Source organism: Panthera tigris, chromosome A1 (assembly GCF_018350195.1).
Source record: "Panthera tigris isolate Pti1 chromosome A1, P.tigris_Pti1_mat1.1, whole genome shotgun sequence".
Taxonomy (NCBI): Eukaryota; Metazoa; Chordata; class Mammalia; order Carnivora; family Felidae; genus Panthera; species Panthera tigris.
This window is the reverse complement of record NC_056660.1, coordinates 63,689,140-63,710,912: the sequence shown is the minus strand read 5'-3', so window position 1 is coordinate 63,710,912 and position 21,773 is coordinate 63,689,140. Positions and strand designations below refer to the sequence as shown.

Genomic DNA, 21,773 nt, shown 5'->3' with positions numbered 1-21,773 from the left:
GATGTATTCTGTAAATGCAAATGCTAGGCACATAATACCAAAATAATCTTAAACAGGATTGTTAAGTTATCCCATCATGAGTGGTATAAGAAAATGCAAACCTCATTCTCTCTCTCAAGGTTCTTGAAATCTTTACCAATTTAATGGGCAAAAATAGAGTCTTAATGACCAGGAAGCCACAGAACTGATTTGTGTGTGTCTATGTATGTTTAATATGAAATTTTAGAGTTTACCAATAACCATTAACAAGGTTTAAGATCGAATCTGAAATATTAATTCTTTTTGTTTCCCAATCCAATATATTTGGACGTTATTTAAAAAACACCAAATGTGTTATCTTCATGCCAGATAAAACTGAAAAAAACTTTTGATGGATATTTTATGTATTGATCAGAAAACATTTATACATACTTTCACAAGTTTCACCATTGGAATGCATCGATGCTGATAAAGCATGCAAATAACTGATCCAAAGTGTACCCCAAATAACGGTAATTATACCAATTATTGTGTTGTGATATTCACAAGCCCACAGAGGAATTGGATCTTGGGCCAAGTTTTAGGATGCATTTCCGCACAGGTTAGAAAATGTCTGATAGCTTTGATTTAAGCAACACTAGAATTAGCATGTTTTGGCACCATTAAGGATTATAGCCCTGTTTTTTAACGGATTTGCATTAGAATTTCCCTGTAAATGAATGCAATTTTATCTTCTAACTAAAAGTTATGAAAAGAAGCTCAGGCATTTAGGTATCAGAAATTAACTTGTTCACCATTATTTTTTCTTCTAGATCTATAATTCTTTCTACATTTTCATTCAGATTTGATAAGCAATTTATAGCTTAGCAAGGAAATCATAATAAATTGGTGTCATAAAAAAAACCCTCAAACTGATAGCCTTTTATTATACCTTAAAAAAAAACTTATTCCTGGATAATTATTATTAAAAGGCAAATTCACTTAGCACATACACTCCACAATTAAAATAACCCATCAAAAACATCCTTGTATTAGAAGTTTTCCCTACCAGCTTAAAGGTTAGAACTATATGACTATACACTGGGTGCTGGTATTTATCTCAAATCATATACATGAAACTTCATAAAATTTTTGATGCTTAAATTTAGAGGTGATAGGTGAAAATATTCAAAATCTCTCATTTTTTTCATATCATAAGTAACATAAATTAGGGTAATCATACATATTCTGATTCTATGAGCAGCCCAATAGCTTCAAATTGCATAAATATGAAAACTTTAGGCAGCTCCCATCTTTTCCCCACAAATAGTGGTGTGTATTCACAGCATTTGAGGAATGTACTTTGCTTGGATATAAAATCAAATTTTAATTTAGTCAAAATTTAAAACTATTACCTGATAAGCCTTGCAGATTTTTCACTTAAAATAATTCTTTTTGGTTTTGTATTGAATCTTTCCAAGTACTTACCTAAAGTTAAATATCTGATCCCACCTGAGCAAATTTATTTACTGCTATGTGTTTTTACTTTTTTAAGGATAGTCAGCAGCTATTTTCTTTCTAAGATGATTTTTACATAAAAAGTTAGTAATACAAAAAAAGAAAAGGTTGGATAAGTCAAATTTAATCCTACATTTTCAAAATGATGAGGGTAAAAATGCAGGGGTATATCTTTTTATAGAAAATAAGATATAAATAATTTTACCCCAGGAACTATCAATTAAAGGACTACTTTAATTCTCAGGAATTCATAATCAGGGAGGTGTTTTAGCAGTGCAACTTTTTGTCAATGTACAACAATTAAAACATGTTACACTGTGAAAATACACAGTAAAACAATGGCAGACGGAAAAATATAAAGTAAATGCTATAACATAGATTGTGGAATTGCCTTTCACCCATACCTATAGCCAGGACTACAGACTCACTCTCAAATATTGCTAACTCTAGATAACCTCTGACAATACTCTGGATTTAAAAATATGTAAACCATTGTGGGATTTGGCTATGTAATTTCACTCACTTGATTTTCATTTTCCTCCTTTCCTTATGCCAATTCTGCAGAGAGTTTATGAATGCTTGAGATAATGTGATACATATAATCAACTACATAGTCACACATATATGGACATATACCATTCAACAGAACACACCATCTCTGGGTAACTACCAGATACCAGGAATAATACTAGAAAAACAGATCTAGATCTATATTCCAAATCAACAGGTTCTGCCAATAAGTTAAGCCTTTTCTACAAATACATAAAGAATTATTGGTAGGGAAATTATGGCACCTTAGAAAAAATAAACTATGCCTTCATTTCACCAATGCTATGTGACTTACCTAAGAAAATTATTGATTCTAATATTAAGTCCTAGTGATTCTCCTCCTAAATGATTTTAAAGTGACCTGACAAGAACATGCAAAGAAAATTATATCCAATTCTTCCCTTCTTTCTAAACCTGTACCCATACTTTGAGGTTAACAAGACTATGAAAATTCTTGGAACAGAGTTACAGACAACATAAACAAAGTAATAAACGGATAAGGCAAAGAATGACAATACTGAAAGAAACCAAATACTCTGTGAGCTCCAAGTGCCTGGATGCCAAGAGGCTCAGCTGTGTTACTGCGGAAATTTATCCCTATGCTAATATTGCAAAATCTACTAAGCGATGTAACAGAGAAATCCAGACTACTAGTGATTGCATAAAGAAAACATTTGCCCAAGCAACTGTTTTTGTTCCTTAAGACAAGAGCCTGGATATTACGATATTTTAAGTTCACATATGCTTATTAAAAGTTTAAGTTTCTATTTTTTCAATATTGAATAGCATAAGACATTAAAATAACATTCATTTTATTTATCAAGCTCATGTGCCTAGATGCACAGATTTCCATCTAGAACGTAAAGGAATTTCTATGTCTTTAGATTAGACGTCCTTCCATGAAAGTTCACCGATGCAAACAACCATGGCTTCTAAATGAAGAAGGATCACAACTTTATTGTTTGATGTTCATACAGAAAGTATGGTTAGGTCTTTGATGCTCCATCCTAATTAAGTATAGAACTTTGTTTGCTCACAGCTGTTTTGCCAATATGTTCTTTTCCTCAAGGGGTATGCCAGGATGTAATATATATAAGTCAGTTTTTTCCCATTTTATCCAGCACAAGTTGTTCCATTTTCTAGTCAAATGAGTAAGAGTGAGGAGCTAGCTCCAAAGTTACTTTAATGTGAATCTCTATAAACTTCATGAAATGCAAAACACCTGTCATTACCCAAAGGTTCTTCAAAAAAGCTTTCATTATTTTTTGAGCATGCCTGACATATTAACTAGGCAATACAATCTCATTCAGTTGTTGGCGCTACCAACACACAAATTCTTAAATTCTGACTGAAGACTCATTTCCACCCACCTGTGAAGTCTTCCTATTGGCATCTGTCCAGATGCATTCTCCATCCTGTTCTCTGTCCCAGGAGGCTGACATGTATAGATACCTTAATTGGTGCTCATGCTCTTTGGCTTCCAATTAGTTCTGCCAACAAGGAATCCCAGTGAATACCCAAAGAACGAAGAAGAGTGTTATCTAGTTTCCATGACCCCCACGCTCAGCCCTGGTTCACTCCCTTGTGATGTTGCCTTCATCTGTTCTTGGCCCTTGACTATTTTCAAGGCCACTTAACTATGCAGAAGTCTCCTCTTTCATCTCTTTCTCTACTCATCCATTCATGCTCAGGGGTGCAATCCACTGGGCTACTACTCATTTGGGGTTCCTATAGTATCTTTTGTAGTTCCTTTACATCCTATTAATGGCCTTATAATTAATTGTTTTGTAAGCATGTCCTCCTTGAACCATCCTAATTTTTTCCTGTTAGGACCCTGACACAATAGCTTTATCTTTCTAAAACTAAGCTCTTTCATCCCCCCAAAACTATTTGGTTTCCAAAATTCTGTTAATATTACCATTTTTCTAGGGGCACCTGGGTGCCCCGTTCAGTTAAGCAGCTGACCCCTTGATTTAGGCTCAGGTCATGATCTCACAGATTGTGAGTTTGAGCCCTGTGTTGGACTCCAGGCTGACAGTGTGGAGCCTGTTTAGGATTCTCTCTCTCTCAAAATAAGTCATAAATAAAATATTACCATTTTTCTAGGCATATTACCATGAAATTTTATAATAAAACCAATAATAATCTTCATTTGCTTAAAGCATTATTAACAAGTTCATTTCATGTACATCCTTTCATTTACTCTCACAATTTATGCATCATTGCTTCTACTATACATGATACTCCTTTGCAACATCATGTATGTGGTCATCCAGAATGCTATCTTTGCTTGAGGCATTTGGAATCCATTGAACACAAGTGACTTCTTTTCTTCCCTACATTACTAGCTACTTATTTACATTCTATCTCTCTATTTTTTGTGTACCATTATTTTGAGGTGTTCACTATTTAAATAGAGCCCTAAATAGATTTCTAACATCCTCACTTACTCCAGTCTATCAGCAGTAGCAGAACTGTTCTTAGAGCTTTTGTGTTATGTAGAAGTTCTAAATCCTTCAGTGACTTTTCACCGACCCTCATAATTTTCATAGTTCACAATTTTCTAGGCTTTAATAACCCCTTGAGACTGGTCTCCCACTATCCCCCTCATTACTTCCTCAATTTCAGTCCAAATAAATGAACATGATTGGACCTGATCTTCCCTACTTCGATGCCTTGCCTACATATTCTCCTATACTGGAAAAATTCACCCTTTCTTAGAAACTGATAAAATACTCTCCAAATTAAGGTCCAAGGAAAATTCCACTGTAAGTTTCCTCTGCCAGTTGACAATCATTTTGCTCTCTAAACTTCCACAGCACTGTCACATTCTTCCATTCTTATCACATCGCACTTCTATTTTAGCTTTTACATAAGTATTTTGTATGATATCCATCATCTATTTTAGACTCTTTAGCTAAAGGAATGCATCTTATTCCTGTTTGCAGTACTTGAGGTCACTGAAACTTAATTGATGACATTTGTATTTTTTTTTAGTATCAACTCAGTAGTGTATTAAAGAAATGTTTAAAATTTTTTGATTGCTATTAACTGTATATTACCAAATTATCTACTTTCCATCTTTTAATAAAATCTCAGGTAGATCGTTTAACTTTATGGTAACCTCTAGTAGCGAAAATATAATCCAGAAAAACTTTTTATACAATGGTAATTTTCCTGTAAGAAACTGTAGAGATGTATATACATATGTTTTTATAAGTCTGTATATGCAACTATATGACCATGTGTATTTTTTCTTCATTACATTCTAATACCTAGAATGGACCCATCATTTTACAGTCTCAAAAGTATTTTAAGTAAAAAAAGCAGGAAAAACAAGACTAAAGGTTTTATGTAGTTTTATATTAGTGCTGCAAAATACTTGGTCAGAGATATAATAAAACTCTCATTACAACCGCACAGGGAGCTTCTTTCTCACATGTATTTGCATTTATTACAACATCTTGATTATTCTCGGTTAACCAGAAATATTTGTTCCTTATTCAAAGATCAACCTTCCTCTCCTTACAAATTACAATGTAATCTTCAAAAGCACAGGTCTTCTTATCCCCTTTCTATTCTTCAAAAAATTTATAAACCTTATCATCAGAGAGTTCAGCCATATCATTAATGCTTTTCTAGACTTGAGTGCTACCTCAAATCAATGGTTGCTTAATGTTCTAAGTTACTTCAATTCCATCCTTTCTCAGATAATTTATCTCTTCAGATAAGACATAACATTAAAGGATATAACCACATTGGGGAGATTATTTTACCTTTTGACTGTATAAACTCAGTTTGAGATCATTACATTAGAGTGTTTGATGTTCTCTTTGCTTCTAACTACATTTACCCTTGCTCTGCATTATTGAATAACATTGTGCTATAGATGGGGACCAGCTTCCTTTGCATCACACATGATTGAAAAATGAGCCAGAATAAGTACACCTAATTGGGGCAATAAATGGTCATTTAACAGGCTGTAGTTAAGCGTGGTATGCTAAACTCTTAATAGAGAAATTTTATGCAAGTCTGGCTTTATTCTACCTCTCCTGGTACCACACCATTTAAAAGATAATAGATATTGTCTTTCAGGATCTTCAATGTGCCAGGCACTGTATTTGGATATTACACATCTTACTTTCTTCTAGTCCCTTTGCAAAAGTGCTTTTTACAAATGAGGTCCAGGGAAGCTACCTTGACCCAGTGCTCATTAGAGAGGAAATCAGTGGGATGAGATTCTGAGATCTACAATCTTTTCCATGTCCCATGCTGCATCCTGAGAATGGTCCGGAGGAACTGGGAGTAAAGGCAACTATCATGAAATACAGCCCTACTCAAATATGTACAGTTGTGAGCAAGTAAGACCAAACGAACTTAGATCGGTCACATTTGGAGAGGTCATAGTTTCACTATTCCCACCATGACTAATTTCCTACATGAGGTCACTGAATGCAGACTTGGGCAAAAGGCTGCATAGTTGGTTCTTGTCCCTGGTAAGACCCGGCTCCTACAGCCATTGGCTATTCCAAAGGAGAAGAAAGTATGCCATTGAGGAAATCTAAATGCAAATATTGTCTACCATCCAACTGGTGAGTGTTGAAAAGTAGGTGTGAAGCAGACATGGCATCTTCTGCCCAGACACTACCTGGCCATTAAGTCAAATGTGGCTTTTTTTTTTTTAAAGCAATTACAGACATCAAAACTGAGCCATTTGGGAGTGGAATACTCCATTCTTATTGCAAAATTGTATGTTCACCAGAAAGCTGTACCAAGCTGTCAGAGATTACATCAAGGAGGCAAAGATACTTCACACAAGAGGAGGATAAGATAAGAATAGAGGATACAGCATGTGTTTAGATGTGTTAAAAAGTAAAATTTGGTGTTTTCTTCCAATTTTGGTTTTGTACATAAATCAACATTCATAGGTATGGATAGTCACAGAATATTTTCTTCATCCATAAATAATTGCTCAACTCCCATGTGACATTGTCCTAGATCCCCTAGACTTATCACTAACCAACATAGATTACAATTACTTTTTTTTTTAAATTTTTTATTTTTGAGAGTGAGAAAGAGATCCCAAGAAGGGAAGGGGCAGAGAGAGAGGGAGACACAGAATCCAAAGCAGGCTCCAGGCTCTGAACGGTCAGCACAGAGCCCAACATGGGGCCTGAACTCGTGAACTGTGAGATCATGACCTGAGCTGAAGCTGGACGCTTAACCAACTAAGCCACCCAGGTGTCCCAGATTACAATTTCTTGCCACAGTCTTACATTCCATTGAGGAGAGAGAAATTAACTACATAAGAAAATACTATGTTTCATTATACCTTTAAAAATCAATTGTCCAAAGCCCAATCTAATATTTTTAAAAGCACAGATGATAGAAAGCTACTTTATTATAATGTATCTAGTTCCTCAATATGTTTTATAAGTTATACTGTGGAAACTTAAAAGTCACTTGACCCATCTAAAATTATTTGAGTGCCTACTATAGGCAAGCAGTATTCTAGAAATAGGCAAACTGTTTTTTTCCAAGTTAGTTATTTTACTTCATTTTAAGCAATTCATATTCTAACAGAGGAGAAAAACAAACATGAATTAAGATACTAGTAATTTCAGTTACTGACGTATACTCTTAAAACAACGGGAAAGGGTAGTGTGACAGAGTGACTAAGTGACAACTTGAAAACTTGGACCAAAGTGGTCAGCAAAACAGTCCTAAAGATGTAGACTGGAAGAGATCTCTGAAAACACTACCTCCCAGTACATCCAATAACATCAATAATTCCTGTCTCTGCTTCAAATTTCCAGGGACTTGAAACTCCTTCCTTTCATGACTAAGGCAGGATTCGGAACAAAACATTACTGTCCGAGGAAAAGGAAAATCCAAGGGCTCTGAGAGAAGAATGAGCTTAATGTATTCTAGAAACAGAAAAAAGGTTCATGTAGCCTACGCAGAGACAAGATAATGAATTTTAGTACCAGATAAAGTTAGAAAGTTGTGCAGAAATTCAATAGGAACAGCTTTATGGGCATTGGTAAATAATTTTACAGTTAATTATAATTCTAAAATGGAGTCACAGGAGAGAAGGGACACACTCTCATATTTTTTGTTTGTTTTTTTAAAGATCATCTGAGGGGCACCTGGGTGGCTCGATCACTTAACTCTTAATTTCAGCTCAGGTCATGATCTCATGGTTCATGGGATCAAGCCCCAGGTCAGGCTCCATGCTGACAGCACGGAGTGTTCTTGGGGTTCTCTCTCTCCTTCTCTTTCTGGCCCTCCCCTGATCACATGCTCTCTTTCTCTTAAAGTAAAAAATAAACTTAAAAAGAATTCATCTTGAGTACTGCTGCAGCCCTCATGACAGGTGATGGTGCCATGGACCATCTACACCATATGGTGTAGAAAAAGACATGAAGATCAGTGGAAAGGTGATGAGCATGCTTTAGAGAGAAAGAGGACACACTCTGGTTCAGACAGTATGTCATGGTATCAGAAGACTTTTGCTACTCGATATGATAGCAGTTCACCTTCCCCCATGAAATGATCTCTCCCAGAGGCCTACCTTATTTTCACCATAGCATTACCTGAAATTTTTTTGTGTACTTGTTTGGTGTCTATCTACTTTCACTAGAATACAAGGGCTAAGAGTGCTAGGAACTTGTCTGGCTTATTCACAGTTATGTCTACGGTACCCAAAACACTGCCTGAAACATAGTAGGCACTCATTAAGTAGTGAGCCATATGCAAAGAATGGAAGAAAAGAAAAAAAATGAAGCAGTTGTGGTCCTTCACGACCATGAGTTTACCTTTTACTTCTTTCATGTAAGAGAAAAAAACTCGGTCTTAATCTGCTGTTATCTGGTGCTTTCTGTTGTATGCCCAGGAATCTAATAGTGTTTCTTTTAAAATATAGATTGGAATTACTGGTATTATTTATTGCAAAACTAGATATAACTATTGGTGTTTTTTAAAATAAATGAATCATTAAAGTTTCTAATCATGACTATATTTTTCCAGGCTTTCATAAATGCCTTATAATGTAATGGTCACTGACATGATTAAGGCAATTTATTTCAAAATTATAATGAAATTGGTCATTGAACTGAATGTATTCCAAGAAAAAAGGAAACATTTGTGTTAAATATCCATGAACTCAATCTGCCTATCATCTTCCTCATTTCATTTGAATTTATAGATATTATGGATTTGCTGAATTCATTAGCTCGTTATCTAATATCCCTAATATCTACAATACACATATATGTGTGCTTTAAATGTTCCCTACTTTAAAAATGCCTGATATACCAAAATCCAACAATTTAAGCACAATATTATAAGCATTTATTCTTCCCTCTGCTATGATATTGTATAAAAGTTACCTTTTCTCCAGAAATCCACTACCTCCTATACATCCAGTTACTGACTTTAGTATTGTCAGTTCATCAATACCACCCTTAACTGTGTTCCCACATTCACTGCCCATTTGCTAGGTTTTTCTGGAACTTTATGAGGGATTGCAATTTGATGCTATGTGACATTATCACAATATTTAAGCATACAACACATGAATTACAAAGAAAATATGGTACTAAAGAGAATCCTAAATATAGTTTTCATACTTTGAAACATTACCACATTTATGGATTTAAATTACTTTAACTTGGATTTCTAACCCAACCCCCCCCTTTTTTTTTTTTTTTTTAACAGATTTTCATACATGGTGTATAAACATTTTTTCCCCCAAACAATGAAAATGACTTGCCATATGCCATCATAAAGCTGGTCAGGCTTTATCCTTATTAGTTTACATTGCATCCTCATTTAGCAGGATCTGGAAAAGTCTGAAAATCCGATTATCAGTTGGCCAAATCTCATTTTAACGTGCATTATTTTGTAACTTTCATCTACAGTTATTTTTTGACAACAGTAAGTTATAGTCATTTTTATTTGTCAAAACTGATCATCTTGAAGTAGAACAAAAGCAGTGAAGGTCATGCAAGCTATTTCTGATGAGCCGTTCTACTGCACTGCCTACAACTTGCAAGAGTTCTACTATGCCAGGATCTTTAAATGTACAGCCTCTTTACGGATGTAAAGAAGGACTAAGTGGAAGTGAATTCTGCTCAAGACACATGGTATGAAGAGCATTGCTCTCTCGAGGACCTTCATACACATTCAGTGACAGTTGTCAGCTGTAAGCACAGTTATAAGTTTCATTAATGGTAGTTTCTTTCAAACCCATCTTCATTTATTTGAAGGCTAATATTAAAATGGGCATATGGTAGTTGCCTGTATTAGGAGTAAAACCCTGCCTGAAATAATACCTATGAACACAAGCACACAGATCTACACATAAAGTAATGCATCTGCTGTATGACACACGTATACATGCTTTAAATTGTTAGCTTTAGCTCTCAATTTCATTGGCTGACATGTATCAGAGAATTCCTATAAATTGTTTGTGAGGCTATCCTACAATTTATAATTGAATTACCATTTTTCATAACAAAAATATAGATATACTGCTATAAATGAAGAAATTTGTTATCCGTTGACCCTTAGTATTATGTGTTTGTTATTGATTTCTTGTTTAAAATATGCAATTACATAATATATGATTGCCTTAACTAAACTGTATTTATCATGTTTGACAGATATCAGGAGAGTTATTGTAGTACAACCTCAGGGAGATAAATGGGTAATGCTTCCACTATGCTAGTTTCCAGTATGCACGCCTTTGATTTCTATAGTTCTTAACTAATATTTTGTTCAGGTTGAATAAGATTCTGAAAAAAAATAGAATTAAAATAACCAAAACAGATTCCTGAATGACTTTGTTCTGCCACTACCTTAAATGTCTTTAAAGATTTCATTTGTCCTATCAGTACCCCCTCCTAAAAATTTTTAATAGTCTCCAATGCATTCAGACAAGCTCCCATCTGGCCATTCCTCAATACTAATCTATAGGAAAAGGAAAGTAACAACAGGAAAACATCAGGATAAACATAAAGAGATTCTTATGGCCAGCTCTGTCTTCTGCTTGTATGGACCAAGCTGGGCATTACACTGAGAACCACCACACAGAATAAATCTAAGGAGCATGTCTTTGAATTGTGGCTTAAGAGATGCTGCATGAAGGTAACGTTAAGTTCCTCACACCCTTTGTATCGGCTTCCATAACATGAGTTTAAAGCAGGCATCCTATTTACCAGATTTTATCATCTCATGAAACTTAAAAACATTAGCAACTCTGCCATAGTTCTCTAATCGGGGCAAAGTTTGATCAAGCAGCCTTCCATTGTTTCGAGTGACAGCACCTTCAGCAGCAAGAAAACAGGAGTTTTCCTGACAGAATCCTTATCTCATCATCCTGTGTTCAGCCACTGCTTTGTGACCTTTGCAGGCTGGAGTCCTAGCCTTCTCTTTAACATCCTGGTGAATTCAGAAATAATTTTTTTATTGAGTTTCTACTGAACTCGTTACATAGATTTTCTTATTTAATCCCACCACAACCCTCGGTAGGAGGTAGTATCACCATTTTAGAGAAGAGAAAACAGACTGGGGAGGTTAAGTAACTTGCTCAAGTTCATTTTATTGGAAAATGTGGTGAAAGCAGATTGGGAGCACAGCCTGTATGACTCCAGAACCCCAAGCTTTAACTCCTATAACTAGGTTCTTACACATAACTATCAGATTTTTTTTTCCTCCAGGTTTTTATTTGAATTCCAGTTAGTTAACATATAGTATAATATTGGCTTCAGATGTAGAATTCAGTGATTCATCACTTATACAACACCCAGTGCTCATCACAAGTGTCCTCCTTAATGCCCATCACGCATTTAACACATCTTCCTGCCCACCTCCCCTCCAGCAACCCTCAGTTTGTTATCTGCAATTAAGAGTGTGGTTTTTGGTTTGCCTCTCATCCCCCTGTCCCCCGCCATGTGTTCATTTGTTTAGTTTCTTAAATTCCACATATGAGTGAAATAAATCATGTTGGATTGGTCTTTCTCTGACTTGTTTCACTTCACTTAATACTCTCTAACTCCATCCACATCATTGCAAATGGCAAGATTTCATTCTTTTTTGTGGCTGAGTAATATCCCATTGTGTGTGTATGCATATATACATATATATGTATATACATAAAGAAGATATGCTGTGTATGTATGCATATATATATGTATATACATATATACATAAAGAAGATATGCTGTATCTGTATATATATATATACATAAAGAAGATATGCTGTATCTGTATACATATATACATAAAGAAGATATGCTGTATCTGTATATATATATGTACATATATATACATATGCATACACACACACAGAGCACATCATCTTTATCTATTACTATCAGATTTCTTTCATGTGTCTGAACTTTCATACCTTGTCTGCTAGCAGATAATCAAAATACTGAGCTTAACCTGCTGGCACACCATCCTGCTTTCCCAAAATATATCTAGCCAGCCCTCCCAAATCCCCCAAGCCAAGAGCCTAAAAAAATGAACATTTATGGTCTTCCCACTGCTACTCCTCTATTTCATGTCCCACCAACCTATTAAGGCATCCTACACAACTTACCCATACATTCCCACTCCCCTTCAGTATCATGCCTTGAGGAATTGTTTAGGTTGTCTAAGAGATAGGAATCAGCCAGGCAGTTTGCCTATTATCTGAGTCCTGAACATCCTGATAACTCACCTCTTCTCTTTATTATTTAACATGTTTATGTGTACCACCTGTCCATTTAGATTATAAATCTGCTCATATTACACATCTGCATCCTCATAGTACCTATCAAAGGTTAATGAATATATCAAACAATTCAGATGAAAGCGCGAACACACACACACACACACACACACACACACACACACACACACACAATCTGGATAAATGCGGCTTTCAAATTATTATGTGGGGAAAAGCCAGAGCATTGATAAATAGAAACTGTTCAAATGGGTGCTAAGTGGTCTTCACAAAAAGGCTTATATTCTATTACATTGTAATTATATATAAAAGGGTAAAACAAATGTCTTTCTGAGTAACAGTCTATGTCATGAATAATCACTCACCAGATAATTTAACTTACATGGCTTACTTTATCTTATGTATTTATGATTGCCTCCTATGTATTACACAATATTGCAAGATACCTATAAAGAGTGGTAAATATTTCACAGATTATTATACTAAATACTATTAAAGTATCCCTATTTACTATGAAATAGTCAATGTATACTTGCTTAAAATATGTAAAATATGTAAAAGAGCAATACAACTACTATTAAAGAACTAATTATCTATTAGTGTCAACAAACGTATCTGTTGATTATGTATGAATTACAGTTCAATTGTTAAATATACCAAAATCTAAGACTTACTAATGACTTAGAACACCTAAATCTTAATTTACTCATAATATCCAAATAATACCTTCTTCACAGTTTCTCATGAGGAACAAATGAGATTTTATACACACCCATACACACTCACGCAAATGGTTTGTAAGCTACAAATATTCAACATGTTAATTAACAACAACTCTCAAAAAGAGTGGTCTTCCTTTTCAGAATTACAGTATTAGGTTTTAAGATAAAGCCAAATTAAGTCACAATATATGGCTTAGATGATATGTTGTAATAGTTTTGTTTTGCATGATATCATGCATGAGTCTAAGCACACTGCTGGTCTTTAATAATTCCACCCAGGGCAAAAACCATCCTTATGGGAGAATTATGATCCAGCATGGCAAAAAAGTTGAAAGAAATATTTGTATCACACCAACATCACTGAGAATGTACCACAGACATTTGGAGATTTTTGTCTAAGTGTTTAATGAAAAAATTAGTATACCAAATTTCCTATAATTAAGATGAACCAATTTAAAAATCAGTGTTGAAAACCACTTATAAAAAGTTGAAAAACCTGACATTATGTCTAAAACATAAAACTCTAACAGAAAATTTGATACATTCCAAAGATAAATATGATGTTTGTATAGCCAGAGAGCAGAATTCAAAAACTGAAGTCTACCTCAATTCTAGGTTTATCTCTGGATTTTTAGTTAAGTGTTTTTTTTTTTAATATGAAGATCTAATCCTCCAACTCGAGCCTAAGTTATAGTTGCTTTTCCACAAAGTATTGAAAAAAGAACAACCTGTGATGCATTCCCTCACCTCCGTCCAAGTCTCCAATGTGGAAACAGGGTTGGCAGGATGGTTGGTCAAGATGAGTGATGTGGCTTATAGGCAAATAATGCAGCAATCTATCTTTATATCTGACCTTCCAACAGGAACAGACAAGGATAAGCAACTGAGATTCTCCGTCCCACCACCACATCTCTCATTGACATAAGTAAACACATTACCCTAAAGAATGAATTCAATAAATTTATCTTCGTTATTTATGTTGTTATAGATCACAGTATATCAAAGCTCTCTAAACAAGCCAACGGAGATGCAAATCAAATACAAAGACCTCGAGTTTAAAATACCTTTTAAACCTAACCTTTCCTAGTATTTAGGACGTGTCAAGTAACATAGTATAAAATAGTCTTTACATCTCAAAAGTTAATTTATTAGTAACTCTTACTTGTACACCCATCTTAGTATTGCAGAATCAGCGGGGTGATCATGATTGATTCAATTATTTTATGACTAACTTACTATACTTTTACTATAAATCAGACCTATTTCTCACCTTTGTTCTAAAGAAAATAAATTGCACAATGGAAGGCCTATTATTTTTATAAGGATTTTCAAACACAAATGCCCACTTAAAACATTCACCAAAAATATATCAGAACTCAAGCAAAAAAAAAAAAAAAAAAAAAGGGATATATTCCACACAAATGTTAAAACAAATAATAATAAAAGTGAAACCGAGATCCTGACTACACACCCCCAAAGCAACTTTAGTGAGGCTAGGATACACAGGCTTTATGGATCTGTTATGTCGTATTAAATTATTTTTATATCAAGTGAATAGCATCAAATATATTTTTGGCTATATGTATGCAATATTAAGATACTAGATATGGATCTCTATATCAAACTTTATAGTTACTGAAATATAACATCATTTATATCATTTCACTGAAAATATTCATATGCTTTAAGTAAGCAGATTTTATCCCCACCTAATGAAGACACAAATTCAGACATGTTTATTCATTCTCTCATTCATTCCATCACCCCTATTACTTAGTACCTACCATAGATTAGGTAATACCCTGGGTATTAGGAATTTATTAGTGAATGGAACAAATTAAGTTTCTACTCTGAGCCTTGTTCTTGAGAGAGGATAGGAGTAGGAAAAGAGACACATATATCAAGTGGGGATAAACACTACAAATAAAAAGAAATCAGGTAAGATAAGGAAGCTAATTCATATGGGGTGGTCAGGAACATGTTCTTTTAGCAGAGCCCTCTGTGAAAGGAAGTTGAACCATGCATCTATCTGGAGAGATTACATTCTGAAAAAAGAAGACAGTAACTTCCAAGACCCATAGGTTTTACTGGCTCAGAATTCTTTAAGAATTATGGCTTTTAGAGAGAGAAGTGTCCAAGAAGCACCCAAGAGAGAAGCTGAGCAGACTTAAACAGAATGACAATATACAATACATGATGTTTTTACAATGTTATACAAGGACATTCCAGTTTTACCAGAAAATATTTTACATGTATAAATGCATTATGTGAGTGCTTTAGGAATGAAAAAACTGAAAACAAGGAGAAAATTGAATTCTAGTGTTCCCTATTTTAGTAAAACTCTAAGGAAGGTGAAATGCAAGCAAATAGGAAAAAGATCTTGGAGCTGGACTATAAAATTTAAGTCATTGAGGACTTGTTGGAATTTTTAGAAAATTTATTAAGTTCACAGAATGTAGAATATAGAGTCTAGTGTATTTTATTTAAACATCAAATAATTGGTCCAAATCAGTTAATAACTGGGTAACATTTATGACATTTTATTGAGCTCGCTCGCGCGCGCGCGCGCTCTCTCTCTCTCTCTCTCTCTCTCTCTCTCTGAATATTTCCTAAAGCAGGCCAAATGTCATAATACCAAAATGAAATTTAGCAAGATTCACTGTTATGGGAGTCATAATTTCCATTTTACCTTCTGATGGTCTGATTAAAACCAGTGTTGGGGTACTGAAAAAGAACGCACCGTGCATATGTTGGATGGATATCTTCACAAATTATTCCCTTCACCAACCTTTTGGTCAATGAGTGCCAGTGAGTGTAAAGTTATACTAGATCCTAAAGTTTGAATAAAGAACTATAAACTTTACCAGTCAGCCCTTATGAAAGTTAATAACTCCTACCAAGAACTACCATTTGCCCAACATTGCCCGATTCATGGATTTCCTTATCCCTCCCATCGTTTTTCAGCTCCCTTTGCTAGATTCTTCTCAGTGGCCTACCCCAAATTTTAGGGACTAATAAAGCTAGGAGTTGGACACCATCTCTTTACACTATTTTTCGAAGCAAATATTTCCTCTCAAGGCTTTGAAACTATCTACAGATTGTCTAGTTTATACCTCCAATCCTGACTTCCATTGCCCCTATCATTGAATCTTACTTTCTACTCTATCAGGATGACTAAAATTCATCTTAGTCAAAATAAATCTGTAATTTTTTTTTTCCTATAACATAAATCTATGTATCTGCCAAGCTTTTCCATACCTCAACAAATCAGATTATCCCCCATAAAATGAGTCAGATTAAAAATGTGGAGTCAACATCAATGTTTCTTACCTTCCCTGCTGTATCTATCCTACTTATTCTATACTATCAACCTCTAATGTGTATCTTAGAGGCTTTCATTTTTTTTCATTTTTTTCCCCATTTGCACTGACAACAACCTGGCCCAAGTGACCCTCATCTCTTTCCTATACTGGTCTGTTTTTATTTTGGTTTCTCTTTAATCCACAGATTTGAAATAGAAGATTTCCTACAGATCATTTAAATTTCAGTGTGAAGATTTCCTCTCAAAGATGAATTCACAGCTAGATGTTAGGGAGGTGGCTCATCTAACAGAATTATCAAGCCCTAAAATGATCCAAACATAAAGTACAAAGTACAACCTTGGCTCAAAGTATATGGATATGCAATGTCTGTGAAGAATGTATTTTGAGAGTTGCAACAGAAATTAAGGTGAAATTACTATCAATAGCAGGTCAGATTAAGGCTAAGATGAATATAAACTGTGGAAAGGATCACTCCTAATTTAAGGCTAAAAAGCAGAGATAAGGAAATTTCTAAGTTTGATTTAACTGTAAAAAAGATTTTATTGAGAAAATCAGGAAAATCTGCACTGAGAACAAGACTCAGAATAATACTAAACAGTTGATTAAATTTGGGGTAAATATTAAATAAAACCAGTTAGAAATTAAACACAGAATCCTAAAGACTTGATGTATCTTTTACAGTTTTGAATATAAAAACATGGAGGTAGCAGGTTATCAGGCAAAGATAACTTTAATAAATGCTTATTGTTTGGTTTACTCTCTGAATCAAAAGCTTATACTTCATAATCCTGCGTATGCTGCCTTGTTTATCTATCTCAAAGGTATCAACATAAGTACTAATAAATTCTCTGAATAGTTTGATATGCCCTTTAAAGATATCAGTAACAGTTTAAGTGGGACTAAATACAGGTTTTAAATAACTTTCTCTAATGTGAAAATATTCCTTGAAGTATATTTCTAACCTGAGATCATTTTTTAAAGAGTGCCTCAGGGGGAAAAATTAAGGAAATTACGCTGTAGATGTTAGAAAAGTACTATTAAAAAGCTAGAACAGAACAAGACAGAAAACTTAAGTCCATTAATTTGAGAATCCGGTTCTGTTCTGTGCATGTCCATTCAGAAAGGGACACACGTTAGAGATGGTCTGAAAGGTAAAGTTAAGGCTAATACCATGGTCATTTGATGTCAGATGTGGTCTTGAGGAAAGCTAGATTTAATATCAGGTGTAGTGGGAAAGCTTAATGAGAACGGACTTCTGATTCTTCTACTCTTGCCTTGGCTAGAATAGTTTCTATCATTCAAGTATTTGAGTTGAGAAATTATTAGTGGTCAAGATGAAATTGTCCCTCAAGAACTAGTAAATAAGTCTCAAAAAAATTTATGATAAGATTCAAGAGTACTTCAGAATTTTTTTTCCTGGTGTAATTAATACTACTCTTTTTTTGTATGAAAACAGCACAGGAAACTCCAAGACATATGTACATTATCTATGTGGAAGAGTCAACTTCAAAACTCACTGGTAAATTATTTTTGGTTTTCAGAATGTAAAAAGACATATTGCAAGGCTTTCACTTAAAGCGCTGTAGTCCTAGACATTCCAAAAAACAACTTAGTGCAGTATTTTCAAGCAATGTTCCAAAGAACTGAGAGATTCCATTTTTTACCCATGATGCACTTCAACAATTTACTATCCCATTCCCTGAACTATCATTGCCATGGACTACTAAACTCTGAAATCTGAACCTAACTGTCTAATTTCTGATTAGGAAATCCTATTGTCTTAAGCTTTTCAACACCAAGAACACTGTACCCCAATTTTGTTGAAACCTCCAACTCTCTGAGGAGCTCCAATGTCATCTTTTTACGCTTCCCTACAATTTCTTTCCATAATCATTTTTCATGGGAAAACTATGCTTAAGTAATTCACCGCTTATCAGGCACAGATTTCTTGTCTCCCAAACTTGTGTTCATCTCCTCTTATTGGTTCTAATACCAATCATTTTAGAGTGGAATCAAATTTGACAGAAGAACTCTTAAAGATGAGTTCTCATACAAGATACTTATTGTACTTGGGGTTATGCTTGAATTATAGGGAGTGAATATTTCTCCAAAGACTAATGTAATCCACTTGGTTCTTGGCAAAGATGTAGTAACTTTATGTATTTAAATATATATTTCCTTTAAATAAGACAACAATTAGTTTTTCCCTATAGCTATAGGTATTCCATCTAATCCTCATGCCTAGTTAGTATTCATGAACACTAGTTCTAAGCCTTTTGAATTTCTACTTCTGTCTCTAGAATTCACCTTTTATAGTTTTAAGGAGCTAAAATGCTCTTCCAGGATTACTTTGGTCACAACAGTAGGAATCAAATTTAAACTGGCTAATGCAAAATGTAATTGGTTGACTCAGGCAGCTGAGAAGTCCAGGAATAGTTGAGATTTCAGTTTGGCTGGATCCAGATGCTCAGATACTATCATCAGGAGTTTTCTTATATGAGAACACTGCTATTTTCCTTGTTGGCTTTATTCTAGGCAGGATCATTCCACACAAGGGCAGCACAGTTAAGAATGGCTCCAGGCTTATAAATCATAAGCCTAGTAAAGTAGAAAGACAAGAACTCCTCTTTCCTGTTATTCTAGCCATATCCCCAGATATTTGTCTGACTTGGGTCACTAATCTGCCTCTAAAGCAATCACTTCAGCTAGAGAGAGAAATGGTTTGAATGTGTCCTGTTCCCATCTATGAGACCAGATTAAGATCCTTCAGATCTATAATGCAGGAGTTGAGAGAGTGACAGAGACAGAGACACAGAGACAGAGACACAGAGACAGAGACACAGAGACAGAGACACAGAGAGAGAGACACAGAGAGAGAGACACAGAGAGAGAGACACAGAGAGAGAGACACAGAGAGAGAGACACAGAGAGAGAGACACAGAGAGAGAGACACAGAGACACAGAGAGAGTGACAGAGAGAGTGACAGAGAGAGTGACAGAGAGAGTGACAGAGAGAGTGACAGAGAGAGTGACAGAGAGAGTGACAGAGAGAGTGACAGAGAGAGTGACAGAGAGAGTGACAGAGAGAGTGACAGAGACAGAGAGAGAAGGTGGTTCCTAAACCAAAATTTGAAAGCTTTTGTCAGATAAGGGGAGAAAATTTTCTGGACAGTGACAAAACTTTTGATTCCTAATATATCATGTGTTGTGGAGTGAATCATGTTCCCCCAAATTTATGTTGAAGCCCAAACCCCAAAGGTGAGTGCACTTGGAGATTGTGCTTTCAACGCAATATGAAGATTAAGTGAGGTCATAGGTCATTATGACTGGTGTTTTTTACAAGAAGAGATACACCAGAGAAGTATGCGCACAGAGAAAAATCCATGTTAGGATTCAGTGAGAAAGCTGTAGTCTTTGAGCCAAAGAAACCCTACAAGTATCTGCCCTTGTTAATACCTTGACCTTGAACTTCTAGTATTCAGCTATGAGAAAGTCAATTTCTGTTTTAAGCTGTCCAGCATGGCATATTTTCTTACGGTGGCCCTAGAATATAAATATATGCTAAGTACAACTTATGAATATTGGTGTTTGGAAAACAGGGAGAAAAATCATGATATATCAGAGTAAGATGATAAAGTAATTTCAGGAACTCAAGCTTCTTTTAACTGATGAGTAGGAATGAATTGTATTCCCAGGGTCAATGGTACTCTTAAAGGTTGGCTTCTGGCTTCAGAGTCAATGTACTTGAAACCAGGGACAATTACAAATACACCAAAGAATGTGTTTGTATAACTACAAATAGTTTTTCAAGGGGAAAAACAGAAACAAAAACAAGACACTATTTGCTAATGTCCAAAGATCTTGTATTTCCAAAACTGAGATAAAGAGTTCAGATTCTTTAGTCTTTTAAGAATGCTTTTTATATCATATCTTATGAATTTGTTATCAACTAATTACCATGTATACTATCAGTAGCATAGTATTTCCAGACATTTTTGTAGGTAGAATTTTGCTATATCACAGAGGCATTATGTCAGGCAGGTGCCCTGTCATTGTGACAATGATTTTTAATATAAAAAAGCTAAAATAAAATTCATTAACACAAATTAAAAAAAAAAATCATAGGATATACAAAAAACCAAAAAGATATTTATCTTACATAGATAAAAATATTAAAATACAGAAATGCTGTTTTTAGAAAAATCTAGTACAATAAAGTTTAAAAAGATATTAAACAAAATGCAAATTGATACAATCAACCTTGAAATGTATGGAAACCCAGTCTGGACTGTTGCTCAAATATAATGGAACTCATATTATAATTCCCTAAACTATTATTTAAGATAGAGATTACATCTAATGTATCTCTGGATATTTGATCTATTTTCTCTTCTACTTGATTGTATCTTTTTAAATAATGAATATAAATTCTGTAGTATTTAGTACTTAATCTCAAGAAACAATTCGTATTTCTTTGGAAATAGGGATACATACTAACAAACAATTGTTTAGTTGTGTATTGTGACACCAGAAGACCTTACAATACTATGGAATGTTTGTTAATGATAAGAACTAGATTGTAATAATGGTGTTGAAATTCAATGAATTATCTTGTATCAAGAAGTTTTGTTTTACTACAGAGATTTAATGAAATTATGGACCTAAACAAATAGAAAGATATTCACATTCATGAATCTGAAGACAATTTTGGTAAGATGGCAATACTTCTCAAATTGAACTACGGATTTAACAAATCCTTATCAAAATGTTAGTTAGTTTCCTTGCAAAAATTGACAAGGTGATCCTAAAAATCATATGCACATTCAAGGAACCCAGAAAAGCCAAAACAATCTTGAAGGAAAAGAACAAAGTTGGAGGACTCCTACTTCCCAATTTCAAGTTTTACTGAAAAGCTATGTTAATCCAGACAGTGTGGTAGTGGACATAAAAGATCAATGGACTAGAACT

The 21,773-nt window shown here is 34.5% G+C and overlaps 1 protein-coding gene across 1 annotated transcript in view; it reads right to left on the bottom strand.

Annotated features, from left to right (window-relative positions):
• GPC5 (glypican 5) overlaps window positions 1-21,773 on the bottom strand; it is a 1,419,588-nt gene that overhangs the window by 624,430 nt on the left and 773,385 nt on the right. The gene's annotated exons all lie outside the window — the stretch shown is intronic.